This window comes from Teleopsis dalmanni, chromosome 1 (assembly GCF_002237135.1).
Source record: "Teleopsis dalmanni isolate 2A chromosome 1, ASM223713v2, whole genome shotgun sequence".
Taxonomy (NCBI): Eukaryota; Metazoa; Arthropoda; class Insecta; order Diptera; family Diopsidae; genus Teleopsis; species Teleopsis dalmanni.
In genome coordinates this window covers 182,777,720-182,789,377 of record NC_051846.1, presented here as the reverse complement: position 1 = coordinate 182,789,377, position 11,658 = coordinate 182,777,720, and positions in this window count along the sequence as shown.

Genomic DNA, 11,658 nt, shown 5'->3' with positions numbered 1-11,658 from the left:
AAACGAACCGCTAATGCTGCAAATACTCCCGCTTCGTGAGACTCGAAGCACAGCTGTCGTAGCCAATCAATTGCATTTGCAGCCACTCAAGTCTCGTTTCTAGTAATTCGTAATTCGTGCCTACAGCTGAGCTAAATCCGAACCAACTTTACATACAAACACAAACAAAGATTGCATTTGATTTTTTTCGTTTGCTTTTTATTTGTGGTTTACTGATCTCAACGCTTGATGGCTTTGTTGCTGCTGCAATTGCCAAACTACTTTTTTATTACTTTTTTTGTTGCTTTTGTGTTTGTTGCTTTGTTTTTCTTTATTTTATTGATGACTGATTTGAACTTGACTCCGCACTTTAACTGTGCAATTTGGTTTTATTTTGTACTGCTTTTGACTTTGTTTGCATTTTGTTTTGATTATCAAGTTTAACTATTTTGAGATTTCTACTATTTTTTTTTTTTGTTTTAATTTTTTGCAGTTGGTTTGTTTTTATTTATATTTTCATATTAACTTTTATTGTTTTTGATTTTAATTAAGCGTGAAATGTGGAAATCTGTTAACGTTTATTTAGGCTTGGCTTACTTTAGCATTAAAAAATTAAACCACTTTGCAAGTAATACTCAAATTAATTCAAAAATAAAAATATTTGTAACATTTTATTAGTATTAAGTAACTTTTTTATCTTTTAATTACTATTTTTACTTTTGTATTAATAATTAATTCAATCTAAACAAAATGGAACAAGTAATTCAACTTAAATCATTTTCATCATAATCATCATTGCATCACAGTTCATAATGAACTATTGCTTTCTTCACTATACAGCTCTATATTTCACTATATACAACTAGTTTTCTTTGGTTTCTGACACCTAAAGTTTGGATGTCATTATTTACAACTTACCTTCTCACGTGACAACTTTGAAAATTTTAATCGCCGTTTTTTCATTGTTTATGGTATGTTTACATGGCATATTCGTTGTGGTCTTGAAAATTTCCTTCCCCATATCATTAGTTTCCATTCTAAGATACCATATTCTTTAGTCTATTTTATTACATTTTGCTACGCTTTTAGCATTTAGATAAGTATAAGGTATAGGGTCATCAGGAAATCGTGCCTCGAGTCCGGCTCCCGAATCCGATTCATGTTAGAATCGTCATAATAGATCTCTAGACTGCAATACAAATCTACACAATATAATAATAATCATTACAAAGGTTTATATATTTTTATAAAAGCATATGTACAATGAACCATCTTAAAGGCGTAAGGTTCATACCCAATGTATGTAATTGTTCGATTTCACTTAAATTTACGACCCATATTTTATAGTCCTATAGTTCGAGAAATTCTTAAAATACTGAGCAAGATTGCGCACTTAATTACAGTCTACATTATAGTAATTAGTAATTTTAATAAAGTTAAGTATATTTTATTAACCATGAGTAGTACTAAAAGGAGCATATGGGTGGTTATATATCATAATGGGAAGGGTGTCCATTTTATGTTACCCCTGCATCCAGAATATGCTAGATCGATAGTGAAAGTACAGCTATATGTATATGTATATATTATTCACCATGTTTTATTACATTTTAACAATACAATAATTATTTGTATTAAAAATTGTTTTTAATAAATTCTATATTATCCATTTTCCGAATAGCTTTAAGTTCCATCGATGTGGTGCTCCCCTCCTCCCCTCCTCGGTTACCCAATTTTTTATTATGTAGAGAATTTTGCAGAGACCGAAGAATATGCATAGTAGCTAGATACGGCAAAGTTCGGCCCATAAGGTGAATGCATCAAAACTTTCCAACCAAGTCAATTTACTAATTGATTCCGAGTCATCAAATATGTGTAAGATTGAATATTGTTGAACTACAGTAAATATGATTATTTCAATCAATTAACCTTTTTTTGTTTTGCTGATGTTTTTTAAAAATTTATCCCTACAGTGGTGTCCTCTTTGCGTCACTGACTAACTACGCCAACAATAGTGGCATACTTTCTTATTTTTACTAATAATAGACAATGAAGATTTTTTTACAGACTACGCCTTATTTAGCATCTCCTAAATTTTAAATGAGTAATCGACAACACTGACTAAGTCCGTTGTCTATATATTTGGACTTTTTTACTTTTTTAAATCTGTTATTGGCAACATTAACAAACTCTCCAGTGCTAGAACTGTCTCCTACTACTGATTTTCTGAACTCCTTCTGGAGCATAGAGTCTCCTTATGTTGTTTATTTATTTAGTTTTTCAATATTTTTTTTAGTACCTCTTTTCTTTCCTTTCCGAATATTTATTTTAAAACCTGTTTTTACGCGATATTTTTTAACTGCTCTAGTTCAATTTAAAGGGCTTGTGACACGAATTTTTCTCTATACAGTATGACATGGGGTCATGAACTTTCCATTCCTAGTCACTACAAACGTATTTATTGGAATATTCACTAAAATACGGATTCATGCTTATTTCTATTTCAACAACATTAAAGACAATTATATTTCTAGTACAAATATATTATGATATTACATGTTATTATAGAACAACTTACTTACTTACTTATGTGGCCATAACAACCCGTTACCGAGTTTCGACCTGACGCAGCATGTCTCCCCAGGCGCCTCTGCTGCGTGCGCGCCTTCTCCAGTCTCGTATATCAAGTCCAGTTAGTGCTCCCTCAACTTATCACTCCAACCGGAGACACGGTCTCCTCTACGTCTTCTGTCCGCCAACTTACTGCCTTCAAACACCTTTCTTCGCCGAGCGTCTTCATCCATCTCACAACAGACCAAGCCAGCGAAGCGCATGGTGTTAATGCCTGAATTACGTCAATGTCGTGATTAAAAGCTCGTACAGCTCGTGGCTTCATTCTAATGCGGTAGTCGTCGCCAACTCGTAGAGGACCAAAGATCTTACGAAGAACTTTTCTCTCGAACACTCCCAGTGCTGCTTCATCATTCTGTGATAACGTCCATGCTTCTGCGCCATACAGAAGCACAGGGAGGATGAGCGACCTATAGAGCGTAATATAATAATATAGAACAACTACTACTATAATATATACAACTATTCAATATTAGCTTACAATGTTTGTAAATTTTCTTATTAATGAATTTTTTTTCCAGTGTAGTCTTATGTGTGCTTTACATTATTGAAATTTCTAACATTTTTTTGCTACTTCTCCGCTGGTTCGGGCAACTACTGAGAGCGAAGCAACTGGGTATAGTAGAGAGTGGTAAACATCTTTTGTGCATTTGCGTCCAACCATCTGACGCTCATCTCCAAATGTTGCATGCATGAAATTTAAGTTTGTTTTTCTTTCATGTTTTGCTTAGTCTTGGCATTAGTAATTCCAACTTTGGTTCGGTTTGGTTTGCTTATGTTGGACTTGAGCTTGAAGCGGTTGGTGCAAAGTCTTTCAATTCATTCCGTCGCTTGTAATTAAGTCGAAAACGTGTTATTCAGTTCGAACGCTTCAACTTTACACACTTCGAAAGGTGCGGGTTCGGTTCGCTTTTGACTTTGTGATAACCATTGTCAATGTCCTCATCAAAGTGCAATTGCGCCAATTCAAACTCAATCAATCAAAAAGTGCACTAACTACTTCCTACTACAGAGAAGTAAGACATTCTTTAGATTAATATTTAAATAGATATTAATAAAAAAAAAGAGATGTGCTAATTGTTCGAAATGACCGATAATATTGATTTAAATCAAATTAATTAATTGTTTACAAATTATATATGCGATCATATGGAATTATAAATTAAAGTGTATGTTTAAATGTTAATTAAAAAAATGGCTTAATAATTGATTTAGAATTCTGTGAGATCAATTTAATAATTGAGTTAATGATATGCTTCATATCTAATATCGAAATGAAACTAGTTTTTTATATGTGAAAATATTTTGAAAAAATCTTTATTCAATGTGATTAAGTGTATTTAACAAGAAATATATATATATTGGAATAAGGAGTTTTTACTTTATAAGGATAACGATATAAATCATATGCAATAAAAGAAAAAAGTAAGTTTAATCAGTAGTCTTACGAATATATTTTCTATATAAAATAATGAAATATATATGCATATATTAAACATATTTCATTAAATTTTTTTATATAAATATAAATTAATAATTTTTTTTTAATAATAAATGAATTCTCTAATAATAAATAAAGTTTGTTAGTTAGTTAGTTTTGGTGCATGGAGAAACGAATTCTCCTCAATTAGCTAAAAAAAACCGTTTTGAATCCACAAAACCTCATAATAGTGGGTAGTAGAGAGAAGATCAAGCTAGAACCAGCCAAAAGCATTTATAAAGGCAATAATAATAAATAAAAAATATTTATAATTTTTTGAAGTTATTTTTTTAGCCGAAACTGTCGCGCCTTATAAGGAAAAGAAACTATTTAAAAGTTAGAAGGGTTCGAATAGAAATTAAATAATAATTTTTTTCAGCAATCTTGCGAAAATTTTTTTATATTAAGTAACGAAATATTTTTTATATATACATATGTATTTCGTTATTATTTTTTATATAAATATAAATTAATATTTTTTATAAATTGAATTTATAATTTATATAGAATTTATAATTTGCATAATAAAATATTAAGTTGATGTAAATTTTATTTTTTATTTTAACTATCAATTAAGGCATAATAGAAAATAATATTAAATAAGTTTTACAAATATAAAAAAAAAATCTAAAAATACTAAACACAAAAGTTATATTTTATAAAATGAGTTTTTACTATAAACATTTGAAATGAAATGGGATAACAAAAGACTTAAGCAACAAACTTTGAAATATTAATTTAAAATGAACTACACTCATTTCCATATTGAATATCCTAAGTTAAATCTTAAAAATTTTATTAGATAAATTGATTAATACAAATAAAAATAAGCAAAAATAATTTTTGTAAATAATATAGACATTAATTGTTGACATGCGTTTGTCAGGTCTTAAGCAATTTTTTTAGTTTATATTCAGTGTTATACCACTAAAGATGGTCCACGAAGTAGACTGAACTATAAGTTATAAATAAATAAACTACAATTTTTGTTTAAAATGAACAAATAAAATAAGTGTTTTTATTTATATATATTATTTATATTAGTCCAGCAGTATAAAGAGTATATATAATCTAATTTACTTGATCGCATTAGTTTTAGAATATAATAATCCTTTAGTCAGGTTGTTTATATCACTACAATATTCTAATTTATTTATTTAAAATTTTATGTGATAAGAATATTGAACAAATTTTAAGAAATTTCTTTTTTCATAATATAAAAAATATACTTGTAAAATAATCTCAATATATGAAAAAAAGTTCATCCGAAAATCGTGGCCTTCTGTTTTCGAAAAAACAGTATTATGAAAAAGTATATACCATCGCACAAGTTCAAAAGTAATGAGAAAAATACATCAACTTGTTCCAAAATTAAAAATTCTATTGAAGTCAGTTATAATTAATTGTTTTGACTATTCTTTTTTCTCTGCTGTATTAAGATGTATCCATAATATCGTAACATGTACTGGACCTATGTGAGTCCCAGTACATTCTGTGATTGGCACTGTCATTATAATATGTTTATAGTAATAAGCCGATGCAAAAATATTTTCTGAAATATATTGAAATATCTCTAGAAATATTCTTAAATTATATGAAATTAAATTATTGAATTCTTTAAGTAAATTAAATTATATTAAATTAAATTGATTTATATTAAATTAAATTAAATTGAATTAAATTAAATTAAATCAAATTAAAATAAATTGAATTAAGTTAAATTAAATTAAATTAAATTAAATTAAATTATATGAAATCAAATAGAATTATATTAAATTAAATTAAACTGAATTAAATTGAATTAAATTAAATCAAACTAAATCAAACTAAATTAAATTGAGTTAAGTTAAATTAAATTAAATTAAAATAAAATGAATTAAATTAAATTATATCGAATTAAGTCAAATTTAGTTAAATTAAATTATTGGAAATCAAATGAAATTAAATTAAATTAAATTAAATTAAATTAAATTAAATTAAATTAAATTAAATTAAATTAAATTAAATTAAATTAAATTAAAAATTAACGATTATGCTCCAGTGTGCTTCTTAAAGTTAGTTTTTTTATATGTAACTGTTTAAAAAATTAAAACAATGGGCTATATATGTAATTATGTATTGTTTTATATTCTGTATACTTATATTTTCAATCAGCTGACTTATTTTCATTCATTGATCAATTTAAACAAAATTCTACACTTCATCGATGATATCTAAGCTAATAGCCTAAATTAAAAGTTCCTAAGTTGAAAGTAATAGCTCATGGATCATGAGATAAATGAATGAGTAATTCTATATAGTCCTAAAGACTGATGCAATGTCATTTTTTCAATTGAGTTCTAATTTTATAAGCTATAAGTCTTGCTCATTGATAGTGCCTCCCATCTGCTTTTTTTCTGTTCAGTATATGCGCGGCGACGCCTTATCAGTTTAGGAGCTTTCTTTTTTGAGGATCTTAGCGAACTGCAAGACATCGCTCTAAATAGCAATATATGCTTTGACAAAAATTCTAAGTGGTTTTAGCCCTTGAGTTTTTTAACTATACAGTAACACAATGGATCTATAGACCTAAGTGTAACGCATGGGATTGCCGGTATAACCTAACTTAACCTAAGTCTTGCTTATATAGAAGCTTAATAAATCAAAGAACTCCGGTTTCAAGAATATAAATATTATTTTCTTTTATTGTCTACAAAATTAAATTGAAATTATGAGTGTTATGTATAATTTGACAGTAATTAGATTAAAGGTAAAATTTATCAGAAACTAATGTGAACATTGTTCGTGGATTGAAACTTCATTATGTGAACTTAATTACACTACGCGCACCCTTTACCAGATTTGCCTACAATATACTGACTTAACGTCGGTAACATAAGCTACCATGAATAGGACTAGCAGTTAATCTATTAGTATTTATTACGTTAAATAATAATAAAAATAATTTAATAACTTCTGAAGCTTCCTTTAAATATTTTTTAATTCAAACATTTAGATTAATTATTTTATTGTTTTCAATTATTTTAATTCATAAAAAGGACATAATTAATGAACTCATAGAAGAAAATTAGTAAATAATTTTTTAAATTATTATTATTAAAAAAAAATATAACTAATATGTACTATATATTTATATAGTAATAAACTTAAAGTCTCTTATACCCGATTCACACTGTGCCAGTTAATCTTCATTAACTGCTTAACCATCTAAAGTTATTATTGTTCTCAAGTAAATATTTTATGAAATATGGTTTCAAATTAAAAATCTATTAAAAAATTAGGTTAATATTCATATATTTTTAATACTCATATATGTATAACCTCTTCGTTGTTACTTTTATTATTATTGTATATGATTTATTATCTGCATTACACCATTTATGTAGGTATATATGCAACTACCCTAGAGCAATCCGTCATTGTTAAAAGATTTATGTTTAAAAAACGAAATGTATTGCAATTGTGTTATTTGTTTACATTTCAACATTAATATTTTTATTATATTTAATTTGCCATATAACATAAAGTATTCCTTATTTACTTTAACTAAGAAACTATAAATTGTGAATAGATGTTGCTTTTCTCTATTTTTTATGAGTAATGCCTTTATGGTCTATTAATTTGTGCGCTTTTTTCATTGCACATTTTCGTTTAAATCGCATTTTGTTATTGCACTTTTATTGCAATTGTATTTGTTTTAGTAATTTAAAAAAAAACTTATATTTTATTCACTTTAATTAAAGTGCACAGTTACACTTTTCTAAATAATTTCCTCACATTTTTTTTAGGTTTAGATTTTAACTGAAACGTTGGACTTCGGTAATTGCATATTGCATTACTTAGATGCACCTATTGCCTTACCCATTGCGACTCGACTTTATCTCTCAACTGCATTGTAATTACTTTAACTTTCATTATGATTTACAAATAATAGCTCTTAAGGTATAAACTGTAATTAGTTTTTTAGAAATTTAGCAACTTTTCAATAAAAAGTTCAATTTTATTTCTATTTAAGTTTAACATAAAAAGACCTATCAAAAATTCACATAAAATTCGCTTTCTTCAAGCTTCAAGCCTCCACCTTCATAGTTTCTTCTTTTTGAATGGAATTGTACGGTTATGGTACTCTCTGAGGTGCTAATATAAAATTTAATTGCAATTAAAGGAAATAAATTGATTGTTAATTATTTACATTTACTTTCGTTTGCTATCTTTTTTTTCTCTAGTAATTAATTGTGTATAATTAAGTTGTATACAAAAATAAAATTTAATACATTTTCAGATGACATTGAACTCTTTTGATAGTTATTAAAGCTATTTACATTCATATATACTAACATACATACTAGCATACATACTTTTTTCTATTTTTGCACTTATAAGAAACATTTTGGAGGCGTTGAGGATCTTTAATTTCATGGCAATGAAATAAAAGTCAAAATGTTTTTAAATATGGTATACATATCATACAATTTCATAATATATATTATTAATTGACAACTATTTGGAAAGGCCATGTAATGTAGAATGTCATGGACCCATGGTTTTCAATTCAAATTATAGTATTGAGAGAGAGAGAAAAAACAATACGTCGGTTTCATTTGGTCATGAGAATCGAAACTATCTGTACCTCGTCACTTATACTTCGTTTCCACCGCTTACTCAAGTAAGTTACTTGAGTAACTTCAAGATTTTGTCGTTTACATTGGTACAAGTTACTTGAGGATTATTAAAGGAATTAATGAAATTTACTTAATGACCTAACTAAGCCAGTGAAAACATACAATGACTAAGTTAATTTTATTAACTATTCAAAGAGCTTCAGTGCTTCTTAACCATACAAAGAGCTTGCTTGCTTTTTAGCTTATATAAAAATAAAGTATCAACTAGATTTTTTTTAACCAATTGTTAGAACGATTGAACTAGAACATCTTTGACGGTTTTTTATTGTTCCATATGTTATCAGATGTAATAAGTCTGTCGAGTTATATAAATCTGCTGTAGGTCAGCATGGGGCATTCACAGAAAATATGTTCAGACCTCCCGACTCCCATTTCACAAAAGTGCGGATTCTGGCTTTTAATGAACTTGAGCACGTCGGACGGTTTTGTATTGTGCCACATTTTATGAAAAGCAAAAAGTCTTTTTAGTAGTATAAGTTTACTGCTGGTCAGTTCAGAGCATTCATAAAAATAATGTTCCGACCTTTCAACACCCATTTCATAAAAGTGACAAATTCTGTTCCCTGAAAGATGCATTTTGTTGAAATTACCTCAGCATATAGTACATTGTCAGAAAACTGTTAGAAATTTTGATGATCAGAATCTTTCTGCTCAGACTATATTAGAGACTGTTTTAGATAGGTTGATGAATCTTTTCGTCTGTCTTTATCTTTCACAGTTCCCCAAGTAATTTTTAAATTGGGTGTCTTCCCAGTGTCTAAGTTTATCCCTCTCGCTAGACTATAAAGTGGCTCAGGTTTGATTAATTGACGTTGTGCTCCACCTTGACAGAGACAATCAGCCATTTCGTTACCTACACATTCTTGAAGTCTCAAGACCCACCCACAAAGTGACGTTATTGATTTTTTCCAATTTATTGAGGTAAAATTAGTGAAACGATTGAGGGAAGTTATTCAGTATATCTGAATGAATTTTGACAAAATGTAAGTACCAGTAGGACAGCTACTACTGGCTACTACCAGTAGGACAGAAATGACTGTTATACATTAACATATGTTGATTGTCGCTCTTTTTTTTCTTCTCAGACATTTATGACACTAGTTTTGATGGCAAATAACTCTGCATGAAATATAATTGGACCAAGACTTTTTCTTCCTTATAACCAAGACTTTTACTTAACAAGATTTTAATACTTCTATTCTAGAAGTAGTAGTAGTAGTAGTAATAGTAGTAGTAGTAATAGTAGTAGTAGTAATAGTAGTAGTAGTAGTAGTAGTAGTAGTAGTAGTAGTAGTAGTAGTAGTAATAGTAGTAATAGTAGTAGTAGTAGTAGTAGTAGTAGTAGTAGAAGTAGTAGTAGTAGTAGTAGTAGTAGTAGTAGTAGTAGTAGTAGTAGTAGTAGTAGTAGTAGTAGTAGTAGTAGTAGTAGTGGTAGTAGTAGTAGTAGTAGTAGTAGTAGTAGTAGTAGAATTTTAGCTTTATTTTACTTCATTTTAAATTTGTAGTATTACATAGAAATTTATAACAATTATATTATATACATAAAGCTTACAGCTATGGCATGTTAGCCGTCTGCCCCAGTATAACACCCTTAAGTTTGGATCTATCTATAGCAAACTTGTGAACCTATATTTCTTAATTGTAACTTGTATTCCTTTATTACTTACTTACATATCTGAAGTAAACATCGAGATGAATAATTACTTAACTATATATTTTAATTACACAATTTACCAGTACCAATATCCATATTAATCTATCATAATTATAGAGAAAATTTGATTATAAATTGTTCTTAGTAGGTTGTATTCCTTATATTCTATAGGTAAATACAATAACTTTCTAATATTCCCAAACACTCAATCCAAATTTTCCTACCAACTACGTGTAATTAAGCTCATTTATTTTGCTGTTAAGTATCTTAAAACTAATTTATATTTTGTGTAGATTTTTAGATTTATCTTTGCAAAATTCTATGGCTATCAAGCACTTAGTTGAATAAATATATTTTGCCTTTACCCATTGCAAAATATTCAATACTAGTAATTATGCTAATGAAGATGAAAAAAAAATTATCTGAAATTAATGGTTTTCATGTGTGAAAATTTGTGGCAATTTACAAGATGAGGCTGCTCTGGAATTAAACTCATAAAAAACTTATAATATAATATAATGAATTTTCACTTTCAATTGCATAAATTGAAAACAGTTTTCATGACTCAATTCACTTTCATAACCAAGTGGCACAATTTGCATTTTTATACAATCCGCAGCGGAGCGGTTTTCATCTTCGAAGGTAACAGAGAAGTGCACTTGAATATGAACTCAGATACATTTCGCCAACAATGAGTAATTTCTGTAATTTCATTGAAATAATAAATAAAGGGAAAATTTCTTTGTGACATTATTGGAATGCAACAAAAACACACAAACCGTGTTGCATGCACGATTTGACTCCTCGAGTCAAAGTACCTTTAACATAAGATACCTTAGATAGTTGCAATTGTCGATGGGTGCTAAGAAAATGCTTTTACCATTTTTAAATATGCAGTCAAATACCTCAAATGATTATTTTGCGATTATAAATACTCGTATCATAAGAAATGCATATTTATTTCTTGTAAAACTCATCATCAGTGGGTAGTAAATGTGAAATATATGATTACTGCCTTGAGGGACTATTAAAAAATTAATTTTATGATATGTTGTTTTATAGACTGCCTTGCGCGGAGTGACCCAAAAGAGTAAAAGTAATGAGCAATAATAAATTGCAAAGTTATAAATATTTAACAATAAAATTTTTACAATAAATCATTAAAATTTATTTTACTTACATTATGTTTTTAGTTGTAAGGTAAGGTATTAAATTTCTAAAGACAACCAATG